This window comes from Pelmatolapia mariae, linkage group LG17, assembly GCF_036321145.2.
Source record: "Pelmatolapia mariae isolate MD_Pm_ZW linkage group LG17, Pm_UMD_F_2, whole genome shotgun sequence".
Lineage (NCBI taxonomy): Eukaryota > Metazoa > Chordata > Actinopteri > Cichliformes > Cichlidae > Pelmatolapia > Pelmatolapia mariae.
This window is the reverse complement of record NC_086242.1, coordinates 26,958,288-26,971,734: the sequence shown is the minus strand read 5'-3', so window position 1 is coordinate 26,971,734 and position 13,447 is coordinate 26,958,288.

The following is a 13,447-nucleotide window of genomic DNA, read 5'->3' as shown; positions in this document are numbered from 1 at the left end:
CTGCTCTAACAACAACAACAACTGCCCCAACCACTACAACTGCTGCTCCAACCACAACAACAGCTGCTACAACAACAACAACTGCTGCTGCTCCAACAACAACAACTGCTCCAACCACAACAACAACTGCAGCTCCAGCCACAACAACCTCAGCTCCAACAACAACAACAACTGCCCCAACTACTACAACTGCTGCTCCAACAACAACAACAACTGCTCCAACCACTACAACTGCTGCTCCAACAACAACAACAACTGCTCCAACAACAACAGCTGCTCCAATCACAACTACATTCGCAACAACCACTACAACAGCTGCTACAACCACTACAACTGCTACTCCAACCACAACAACAGTGGCACCAACCACAACAACAGCTGCTACAAGAACAACAACTGCCCCAACCACTACAACTGCTGCTGCTACAACAACAACAACTGCTCCAACCACGACAACTGCTGCTCCAACAACAACTGCTGCTGCTACAACAACAACAGCCAGAGCTCCAACAACAACATCTACTCCAACCACAACAACAGCTGCTCAAACCACAACAACTGTGGCACCAACAACGACAACAGCTGCTACAACAACTACGACTGCTCCAACCACTACAACTGCTGCTTCAACCCCAACAACAGTTGCTCCAATCACTACAACTGCTGCTCCAAGAACAACAACAGCTACTCCAACCACAACAACAGCTGCTCCAGTCACAACTACAGTGGCAATTACCACAACCACAGCTGCTACAACAACAACAGCTTCTCAAACCACTACAACTACTGCTACAACAACAAGAGTTTCTCCAACCACGACAACTGCTGCTCCAACAACAATAACTGCAGCTCCAACAACAACAACTGCTGCTCTAACCACAACAACAGCTGCTCCAATCACAAGTACAGTGGCAACAACCACAACAACAGCTGCTCCAACAACAACAAGAGCTACTTCAAATCCAAGCACTGTGTCAACAACCACAGCTGCGACAACGACCACTTCCGCAACAACCACTAAAATGTCTTCAACAACTAAATCATCCACGACGACAACAAGTCACGCATCTTCTGTCAGAATGAATGTAATCCCTCTATTAGTGGGACTCTTTGTCTTTACCATCTATTAAACAGGAAAATCATGGATGGAAACCCCATAAAAACACTAAAACTGTGAAAGGATGTTTTTTTATGTTACTGTTTACTTATTCTTTTCTTGTTTAGTTGGGATTTAAGTTTCATTCATTTCAGATGTAAGAAAAAGGGTCTGGGTAAACCTTAGCATGGATAATTATTTAACAAACAATTACCCTTGTGACTTATAAAGTGTAATATCTATTTAATATTTACCTACAAATATATTTATCTATTTATTAAACTCATCATGCAAATGTCTTGAAAAATGTAATAGTGTGCAATAATAGGAACAGAAATATACATACAGAAATAGACAACCAAACTAGTTACTTGGGATTTTTGTTATATGTGATTCAATGACAGCATTTCTAAAACTAGTCACTGTAATTACACCAAAAAAGCCAAAGGATTACAACTATGACCATGATAAAGTTTTCAACAGACAGTATGATGGGATTTGTTTATTTTTCTTTGGAACTATCCCATTGATGGCAAGGGGAATAAAAAAAAGCTATGGCGGTATATTTGTTTTGTATAATGTTACGACTGTCACTTATTTTCTTGAATTTTCTCAATCATATTGATGGTAACACATGGCCCCACTTTTAACATTTATAAAATTACAGAACATATTAACCATATGTTATTTAAGATGAGATACTCTGGTTTCCCCTGAATGTAGACTTTTACTCTCTTCACCCTAATAAAACTATTAATGCAACCAATTGTTTTTCTACATGAATTACTGTACCTATAAGATATTTCAAAGTTTCTTCAATGAAATGATATATTTCATACTACTCAACAGTATTTCATTATTAAGAAAGGTAATGTTTTTTGCTGGCTTTTCTAACTGCCAGTACATTTCCCTAACATAAATACAAATTTTGATAATTGAAAAGGAAGGAGGATGTGTTGAATTATATGTTCTTTTTAAACTAATGTAATCTCTGTTTCTAGTAATCAGGTTTCAATTATAATGTTGTCCTCGGATCTTTAGTGGTTCTAACCGGCACTAACTATTTGTTTCTTTTTATAATGTCTAAAGGGCTTGGAGTGGTTGATAAGATTAGAAAAAAACTTCCTAAATGTTTATCCATCACATAGTAGTACATATCATGTCATAAGAACTTAACGTAGGAGCTCACTAGCCTCTCTAGTCGATTGGCATGATTGAGTGAGACCTCGTACATTGTCAACGGCCACAGTAGTCTGGGTAATAACCCAAACTGGAAGCACCAGAGCTTCAGTTTCCCTGGGAGGGCAGTGTTGTTAATCCGCTTGAGGTTATCAGCCAAGTTCTGCCGTAGTTGTTCTAGTTGCCACATATCATTGAGGTCTGCGTTATACCACCGGCTCTTTATGGGCTTCTCTAAGACTGTTGGAATTGGTTCTCCACTGATATAGAATTGCTCAGCTGTCAGCTTTCCTTTTACGATGGAGATGCTGCGAGATTTACTTGGCTTAAACTCCATTCTTGCCCATTCTATGTTTTCCTGGAGCTTCTGTAGCAATCGCCTAGTACATGGTTTAATTAATTAATTATTAATATAATTACTGCACTTTAAAACCTCCAAAGACTGCTAAAGCAAAGACTGTAAATCGTGGTGGCAGTAGGGCTACACCAATTTTTGATAAATCAGTTTTTACTGACCCTGTGTGTGTTAACCCTGCATCTGCCCATTCCAAGACTGTTTTATCTGAGCCTGCTTCTTTGTCTACCTGTGTTCCTGCACCCAGGGCAGCTCGGGCCCGGCTTTTCTCTGCACCCATTTCAGTTCCTCGGGTGAGGAAAGCTGAGGTTCAGCTGGTCCCTACTCCGGCTCCCAGGCCGGCTGAGGCTCTGTAGGTCCCTGCACCCGTACCAGCTCCTCGGGTGGCGACGGTAGCTGCCCAGCCGTTGCTGGTGCCTGTTCCGGCCCCAAGAGTGAGGGCACCCGTACCTACTCTTCGGGTGGGAGTGGCTGGTGTCCGGTCTGCCATATCACCAGTGCTGGTCCCTGCGGTGAGGCCAGCCAGTACACAGCCTACCTCTGCACCCGTACCTACTCCTCAGGTGGGAGCGGCTCGTGTCTGGCAGATGCCTGCACCTGTTCCTGTGTCCACTGTAAGCTCATCGGGGTCTGTCCAGCCATCTTCTTTGTGTTCAGAAGGGTTAGCTCAGCCACTGTCACAACTGCCATCACTACAACAGCCACTACAACATGTATTACAGCCCTTTGCTCGGTCATTAGCCCAGTTCTTAGCTCAGGCATCAGCTTTCCCACCAGTTCATACTCCGGTACAGCAGCCTGTAGCTCAGTCTCCAGTGTCTCCTGCTCAGCTCCCTGTAGCTCAGTCTCCAGTGTCGCCTGCTCAGCTCCCTGTAGCTCCGTTTGCACCTGAACCATTAGCTCAGTCGCCCTCAGTTCAGTCCCCTGTGCAGTCACCCTCCAGTTCAGTCCCCTGTAGCTGTTAGAACTCCAGTTCAGTCCCCTGTAGCTGTTCAAACTCCAGTTCAGTCCCCTGTAGCTGTTCAGTCTCCTGGTCATCTACACATTCAGCCAGTGGTCCCAATACCCTCTGGTCCTGCATCTGCTCCTGCTGGAAGCTAGAGTGATCCCATTCGGCACTCCGTGGCTTCCAGATCTCCTTCGCCTGCGTCGCCGCCGGTGCCTTCCGCTGCCTTCCGCGCACCCAGCCTCCGGATCTCCTTCGCCTGCGTCGCCACCGCTGCTTTTTGTACGGTCGGCCTCCCGAACTGAACTGCTTTCGACGCCTGCGTTACTGTCCTCCGGGTCGGTTTCCTGAACTGTTTACAAACCGTGACCCAAGCTCCTGTGTTTCTTGTGGACTTTTCGTTTTGAACTCTTGGTGCTCCTGTTTTTTGTTCCGTTCCGATTCCGAGTTTTCTTGTAACTCCAAGACAACATAAATGCATATAGTCCATTGGAAACATTTTAATCCTCTTAACTATACCAGCTAAAGGAGCCAATGTTTGATTCAAGTGGTGGTCTTCATCAATCATCAAGTGAAAATCGGCATCGTTCTCAACATTTTGTTCTTCCACTCACCCACTTGAACACATTTGTCACAACCAGAATAACCATTATGCGTCTTGATGTTTTCAATGAAAGCTCTTGCAGGTACATCACACACAAATGAACACACTTTAACTATTATCTGGCAGCTATTGTAAATAATGCAATTCTTCAAAATGTCACTAAGGTCCTTAATAAATGTGTCCAAAAGCCAAACAGCTCTTTTTGGCTTGCCAAGACCACAGTAGAGGCCAACAAGGAATGATGATTTGGTGTAATCAACATTTACAATTACAAGAATTGGCCAGAACTGAAGTCTATTGCTTTTGAAAAGGGGGAGTCCTTCTATATTAAATTGCAATTTTATCTCGTTTAAATTAGCAGGCAAAACCAAAGATTTTAATTTAGGTTTTAATTTTAGCTAGGCCAAAATTATGGTATTCTCCACCACCCATTTTCATTATTATTTGACCTTGGGTCCTGAGAACTGTCATGGCATCTTTAGGTAGATCTGGGTGAAACATACGTAAAACGCGCAAGAGTGCATTTAGTGGTGCCACTCAAGAGACTGAAAATATAGAAGCCCAGTATCTTAACCCTTGTGTTGTCCTTGGGACATTTTTGTCCTCTCAAGAAATCTTTTGCTATCAAAAATGTGTTTTGTATTCATCAAATGGTGTGAAAATAACAGAAGTTATTCAGTACTATGCTATGCATGATTGGAATAAGTTTTAAGTAATTTGATTTATTTATGGGTTTTTTTTTTTTTATTGGATTTTATAACACCTCCTGTCCTCGGGGGCAAAACTGTCCCCAAAGTACAAAGTGTTGCAAAGGGCCATATTTTCACACCATACTGCTTTCAAACATCTTTAATCTTGGATCACTGATGTGTGGGGTCAAGCAATGGTCATAACAACCACAACAACAACAAAACAGGCAGCACAATGAGGAGGCAGGTGCTCTACATTCAATTCAATTGTATTTTTACAGCGCCAAATCACAACAACAGTTGCATCAAGGTGCTTCATATTATAAGATAGACCCCTGCAATAATACATACACAGAAAGTATGCTCACAAGCCTCCATTGCACTGGAGGCTTGTGAGCATACTTTTTTTTTTACCATGTAGTGCAAAGGAATGAACAGTAGAACAATGCATATATTGTCCTCTAGTATAATGAGGAGGAAGAATCAATGTTCAGGAAGATCCAGGGTTAGAAGATAAAGAAAATATTGCCAATATTTAGATCACATGAGTAGTAATAAGGATGCACACGTTCAGGTGTGCTCGAGGTTATGTGTGTTCATGTGTGGAAACACCCCTTGGGCGGTAACGACTCCTCCTAGTGGGATGGTCTAGGTCTAGGTTGTCATGCATTCATCTTTAGTAGGCTTGATTACTGTAACAGCATCTTTACAGGTCTACCTAAAAAATCAGTCAGACAACTACAGCTCATTCAGAACTCTGCTGCTCGAGTCCTCACTAAGACCAAAAAAGTGGGCCACATCACTCCAGCTCTGAGGTCTTTACACTGGCTGCCTGTCCGTCAGAGGATAGACTTTAAAGTTCTGATGCTGGTCTATAAAGCTCTGAATTAGGACCAGAGCTTTAGGACCAAAATACATCAGTGACCTCCTAACCCAGTATGAACCTTCCAGATCCCTCAGGTCATCTGGATCCGGTTTTTTATCAGTTCCCAGAGTCAGAACCAGACACGGAGAAGCTGCATTCAGCTTTTATGCTCTATATATCTGGAACAAACTCCCAGAAAGCCTCAGATCAGCTGAAACACTCAGTTTATTTAAATCCAGGTTGAAGACTCACCTATTCTCAGCTGCATTTGAATAAAACACCAAATCCACACTTTTAAGCTTAAATTTCAAAACTTACATTTTAACTACTGATTTTATCTACTGTTCTGATTTTATCTACTGTTTTTTTTTTACTCAATTTTAAATCATGCTTTTTATTTGTTTTTGTTTTTAATGTCTCTGTAAAGCACCTTGAATCACCTTGTTGTTGAATTGTGCTATATAAAAATAAACTTGCCTTGCCTCGTATAGGTATAAAAGTGATCCTTTCACATTCTTGGAGTATCGCCACCACGACCTAAGGAGCACCGACACATCACCCTAAGGAGCCCCGACACCTCGACCTAACGAGCTCAGGATGACATCGGCATCAACCATGACGCCCAGCCAGGACATCGCCCATGCCACTGCCGCTCTAGGTACGTCTACAGGAGTATGCAGTCGGGGAGTGTTTCGAAAAGGATACGAGCAGACCTACACCGATGAGATTTTCACAGTCTATGAGCGTATAGGGCAGGGGTCGGCAACCTGTGGCTCCGGAGCCGCATGCGGCTCTTTGGCCTCCTTGTAGCGGCTCCCTCTGGACTTGACAAAAAAAAAAAAAAAAGAAAGGTATTTTGAAACTCATTTTTATTCATACATGATTATTAGTTTACTTTTTTTTGGCCTAGTTATCCTGGAGTTTGAGTTGATACTATCTAATTTTAAAAAAGCAATTTTTAATTTATAATTTTTCAACAAAAATATACGTCACATCAACGTCAACAGACCCTGCCTTTACCTGCTGGTGGATTTTAGAGTATGCTAACCCTGCAAAAGGCTAACCATGAAAAAATCCCAAAAAAGAAAAGTTTCGGAAGAAAATAGAGAGTTTAATTCAGCGTGGACATATTTATTTGCATTCACCGCCAACAACGCTGGCTTACCTGTGTGCTTGATATGTGGCGAGAGAATATCGAACAACAAAAAATGTAACGTTGAAAGACATTTTCAAAACAAGCACTTAGCATTCGTTGAAAAATACCCAACCGAAGATGAGCGAAAGAGAGCAATTTCGGAACTGCTGCGAAAAGCTGAAGAGAGCAAACTATCTTTCAAGAAGTGGATCAGCTCTCCACAGCCAACTAGAACTGCTAGTTGTGTGGCAGCTCTGGAGATTGTAAAGAGGGGGAAGCCGTTCACAGACGGAGAATATTTGAAAGAATCGTTCATAAAAATATCAGAGCATCTATTCTCCGACTTTAAAAACAAGGGGGAAATTGTTCAGAAAATTAGAGAAATGCCTCTCTCCGCAAAGACCGTCAGAGACAGGACCATTAAAATGGCGGAAAACATCAGCCGTAAGCAAATTGATGACATCAATTCAGCTCAAGCATTTTCAATTGCCTGTGATGAGTCAAGTGATGTAAACGATGTTGAGCAGACAGCACTGTTATGCAGATATGTCAACTGTGATGGGCCTCAGGAAGAACTGATTGAACTCATACCGCTAAAGGGCCAAACACAAGGGCAGGACATTTGTGAGGCTGTTGTGAGTTGTCTAGAAGCGAAAGGAATAAACACCACTCACACCTGGTGTCAGTGTCTACTGATGGGGCACCCAGTATGAGAGGAGCACAGAAGGGCTTTGTGAATTTGCTTCAAAAGTCACTGGATCGAGAGCTGATGGCGTTTCACTGCATCCTCCACCAAGAAGCACTGTGCGCACAAACATTCCCCCCCGAATGTGTCGAAGTGATGAACGTCGTTATCAAGATAGTGAACAAAATAATTGCAAACGGGTTAAGCCACTGACAGTTTTGTTCATTGTTAGAAGAAGTCGACAACGCATATTCAGATCTCCTGCTGCACAACAAAGTCCGGTGGCTGTCCAGAGGAGAGGTGCTGAAACGCTTCACTACCTGTCTGGAATATGTGAAAACGTTCTTGGAAAGCAAAGGCCTCCGCTATCCTGAACTGGAAGACCTTGATTGGCTGGGTAAATTTTACTTCATGGTGGATATGACAAGTCACTTGAACACGCTGAATAAAAATCTACAAGGAAAGGGAAGCACGGCCCTGCAGATGCTGGAGAATGTTTTGGCATTTGAGCGCAAGATGACAGTGTTCGCAAGAGATGCACAAAAACGTACGCTCTCTCACTTCCCCTCCCTAAGAGAGTTCAAAGAAGCGAACAATGAAATAAATTATGAATATTTCCACCGTGCCATCATTGCAATGCAAGCTGCATTTGGAGAAAGATTCAGTGATTTCAGAAAGGAGAAACATACTCTCTCTTTCCCTGTCACACCGCTGGACATCGACCCATCTCTGCTGAACACAGTTGCATTCACCGGAGTATGTAAGTCTGATCTAGAAATTGAACTGGCCGACATAGCGGATAAAGATTTGTGGGTAAATAAGTTCAAAACACTGATGGCAGATCTTGAAGAAGTCGCCCGTCAGAAGGCTACGCTCGCTAAAGAGCACAAATGGAATGATATGGAAAAACTCCCCCACCCCGACAAACTTGTTTTTGAAACATGGAGTGCCATTCCTGACACGTATATTAACATGAAAAAGTATGCATTTGGAGTCTTGTCCATCTTTGGCTCAACATACTTATGTGAGCAAGTTTTCTCAAGCATGAATTTTATAAAGTCCAAACACCGCTCCCACCTCAAAGATGAGAGCCTACAGTCCTGTATGAAGATCAAAGTCACATCTTACAGCCCTGACATAGGGAAGATCTGCAGCGAACTTCAGACACAGAAGTCACATTAAAATGGTAAGGACAATAGTATTTTACAAGCTATTATTTTTCAGAAAAAAAAAATATTTTAGACTCCGAGCTGATGTCACGACTGGGGTGGCAGTTGTGTGGAGGTGAGAAAGGAGGATCCAAAAGCAGATAGTGGCGGAGGTGCAAGTGGGATTTATTTAAGTGCACAATAACCAAGGTGTGGGCAGAACTGAACATAAACCTAAACTGGGAAAACTAATACAAAAGGAGGACATGGAGCGAGGAGCAGAGAGACACGGAAAAACACGGAATAACATTAAATACACGGGAGATTCACATGGAAACACAGACGACGCAACGAAGAGCACAGGCAGACACACAGTATAAATACACACCTCAGGTAATCAGGAAATGGCACACAGGAGGGGACACAGCTGGAACTAATGAACATAATGAGACACAGACCTACAAAGTAAAGCAGGAAACACACGGACTATTTTACAACACAAACGCGGGGACCCGAACGGAGCACAGAGGGAAGACACAGGTAGGGATAACAAACACGACGACCAACCCCAAAGAACTAATACAAAATCAGAATAAACTAGAGAATGATAATAATAAACTTAAAGCGCTGGGTCACCGACCCAGGACCATGACAGATGTAGTTTTTTTGTATGTTCAGGTGCTTCAGTTGATTGCTGGCTGAGCAAAAGACCTGAAGAGGACGAAAGAACACTGACATGGACTTGTCAAAGACTCTCCTAATTTTCTTTTTCTTTTAAAAGCTGCTAAGTTGCAGCTAAATGTTTTATTTATATTAAAGTGGGCTAGTTTTATTTTACTTTTACAAAAATATACGGTGGACTTAAATAGGCCTACAGTTAACAGTTTAATTTATTTAATAGCAGGCCTACAAATGCACATTGCACGTGTACAGACTAGCGGATCTAGCAGGAGAGGTATTGAAAGGGACATTTTATGAGCCTGAGATACAACGTGTGGTTGTTGATAAAAACAAAACATTTAAAATTGAAAACATATTGGCTAGAAAAAAAGTGGGTCGGAAAAAGCAGGTGCTAGTGAAATGGCGAGGATTGCCCGACATCTTTAATTCGTGGATTCCAGAAAAAGACATTGTCGAGGCGTGATCAACTCAGATGACGCAGCTCTACACACATTCATTCAGCACTGAGCAGAGACTGAGAAAGCATGAATAAAAATAAACAACAATGCAGGCTTTTATGTGAGCCTCTTCTCGAATGCTTCGGCACATGTTTACCCAGGCAATAAGATATCTAATTTCAGAACAAAGCTAGCAAAACCTATTGTTTTGAATCACCCGTATGAGGTTGCTGTTATAGAGATACAGTACCCACGCATATGGCTGGCTTTTCCACAATCAGGTTCGCGAGTGGAAATTCATGACCCAGTCAAAGATGAAACCATAGCCGTAACCGTGATTGAGCTGTCTGTGGGTCATTATGCATCTGTGGAACAGATAATAAAAGAATTTAATTTTAAATGTCAGCAGCACCAAGCCACGGGAGACATTAAAATGCAATACAACGCAGTTAGTAACCATGCCTGTGTTATGGGTCCTAGGGGGACCATTCTCACATTTAGAAGGAGACTGGCAGAAGTCCTAGGATTCAAAACAGAAGACCCGTTTGTACTTCATTATAAAAACACATATGCCCCGCACCCCGCAGACATATACATATACATGACCAAATATTTTGGTGAGAAAAGGGTAACTCCAAGACTTATATTCGGATTTTTAAAACTCAAATATTAGCATATTTGGGTTTTTGCCGGTATTTTAATGCCATGTGTGACCGGGTTATTGCTAACATTCCAGTTTTGAATGGGTTATCGGCTGCATGTAAACGCAGTCACTGAAATACATCAAATGCAAGAACATTCAGAATGCAAAATACTTATCTACCATCATTTGTTACTTTGAAGTTGGACAAACAAAATGCACCATAAAGGAAATGAAACACCAGACAAATCTAAGGCCTACAATAGTATGTCATGAAAAGACCATTCATTCATCTGGATATAACTCAAAAAAGATCAACTAGAGTCCTCTATTTGGTGGAGGCCTTTCTTCATCAACAATAATATATGCATAAATGTTAAGAAGATATTCTTCATACGTGTGGCCTTTCTTTTTCATTGGTCCTTTGTTATCTTTAAATGCCAGAAGTGTGGACAACTGCGAAAACATGCCATAAAAAGCTAAAAACTTACTGTAGATGGCATCCAATTTATTTTTGTCGAGCGGTAAACGTGCATCTCCTCTGCCTCGTTTTCCCCCTCGAAGATTGCTCACTAGCAGTATTTCCACAGGGAAGACTGCTGTGAGCAGATGCCTCACAAAGGTTGTAGCTGAATTTGCATTAGTAGCATAGGCCCAGGCCAGTTTCTCTACCATGACTCCAGTCCCAGGATGAATCTCCACCTGTTCCAACAAAAAGACATTTTGATCAATGTAAGACACTTAAAGAACAACTACATACCTTTCCAGACTTAAAACTCTGTTTCTCGTCTTGTTTTGAAGGCAGTGACATTTATGTATATTCCCGGAGCTGTCGTTCACCTGCAATGTCCTGATGCTAAGCTACTGCATTTCAAAACTTTTTTCTGCATCACTTGTTACTCGCACAGGCATTCCCATGCAAAAGTGAAGCTTTTGTAGAAAAATTTTAGTTTGCCTCTGCTCCACCAGGGGCTGGCTCTAAAACAGAGTCAATCCCCATAGGCTCCTTTGTTAAGAAGGGAAACTTCACAGCAGAAACAGTCAATGAATTTAACACTTGAATTAGATCCGTCATATATATATGTAGAGTAACAATTTAAAAGTTTGGACACATTTTCCCATTAAATCTAATAGGAAAGTCTGTCCAAACTTTTACTGGTACTGTGTTTAAGGTTGGATCAACTGTAAGTAGAAAGACAGTAGATCCAATTTATGCACTTCGTCCATTTATTCCTTAAAATTCCATTACCTCTGATGACTGGGATTCCTTTGTTGATAGAATGACAGATGCTGGTGTTGAGAAGGATGAAGTAGATTTGGGAGGGGGCAGCAGCGAACCATCTGATGATGAACTGGGCGTGGACTGCGGAGAAATCTGGGGAAGCTCCAAACTGGATCTCTTAAGAGGTTCAGCCAAATTAATCACCTTTTTCATTGTCTTCATAAGTTAGCCGGAATGGTTTATACATAGGCTAGAGTGACTTTTTCAAATATATTGGCTGTTTAATTGTTAAATTAGTGATAGGAAGGTGATACCTTGGACAAGCAACTCCTTCGGTTTATCATTCTCTTCTTTCAGGTCTTGGATCTTCCGCTTTAGATCAACTACTGTCTTTTTTGGACTTTTTTCACCATAAGCGACTGAAGGCGGTGAATGACTGTACATTGCAAGGAATTCCTGTGCAGGGTCTTTCTTTGAAGGAGCCTTTGACTTCTGGACATGAAAAAAGATAGCGAGAGAGAAGAGGAATTGACATAAAAAAGTCAAAGCTGCCATAAAAGTTATGAATCTAAAGTGTAAAGACAATTACTTACCACAGACAAAAACAACAGTGCCCCTGTAGTGTGGTCACCCTCCTCGCTGTTTCTTCCCATGGCGCCATTCAATAACGGCCGAGTAAGTGGAAATGGGATTCCCATGCTGGTCCATCTTGGAGTCATCATACCCCCGTATGTTAACAGTTTTTACTTCACTAAGCTTTCCATAGTCCTCCCCTTCACTCCACTGCACCACTGCAAACTTCCTCTCCTTGTGTTCTGTAGTAAATTAAGGGGGGAGGAAAAAAAGAATTATTTCCCAGCTAGAATGCTATGGGCTATATGCTAATAAAGGCTTTTTCTTATCAAAAAATATTCTATTTGACATGGTTTCTATAGGCATACTTTTCCCATTTGAACCATTTTAATGCCACCAAGTGCTATGTCGCATGCATAATTCTCTGAAGAGAGCATTTCCACATTGGTCACTTGTTTCTATGTGACCCGTAAAACATCAAACCACTTTTAGCAAGCCATTAGCTTAAGCTAAATCATTCAAATTCGAAAACATTTAGGCGACTTACCTCTGATATTAGTTTTATTCGTCTCCGTAGTCTCCATCTTTGCAAGACACTTTATTAGACCGATTTCCCGCTTGTTGTTAAATTATGTAATGAAGCCGTTACCTGATGAGGACCGTGTGAGGTCTCGCGGTGATAGCTGGCCACCTGTACGCTGCAGCATGGCCCGCCCTGCTTTGCCTTTGATTGGTGTATCCTCATATTTGACCTTACACTTAACCAATCATAGCAGTCATAGCTGAAAACAAAGTTTTGAGTTCATGCTCTACGTCAGTATTTTCTCTATTTGGCGGTAGAATCTGTTTTTCACAGATTATAGACTATACTGACATTCCAACTGAGTTTTGTAACTTAAGAGACAGCGATGCGGAAAAGAAAACATTTTAGATCTGACACAAGTGAAATAGACTGGATGCGGAAAAACGTTCCTTCACGTACTTTGACCAGATGGAAAAAACGGTATATGCACCTTTGAGAATGCATCAAGACCTTTGCCAATAAGTTAATACAGTTGTCAGTTTCTGTCATTGTTATGAAAGCTACAAGAATTTACCGGCCATTGTTTTGTTTTTTTTAGAAAAATCGACAGAGCTTTGACTGACATCGGACAGCACACCACACAACACGTAAGTGAATGTATATCGTTAA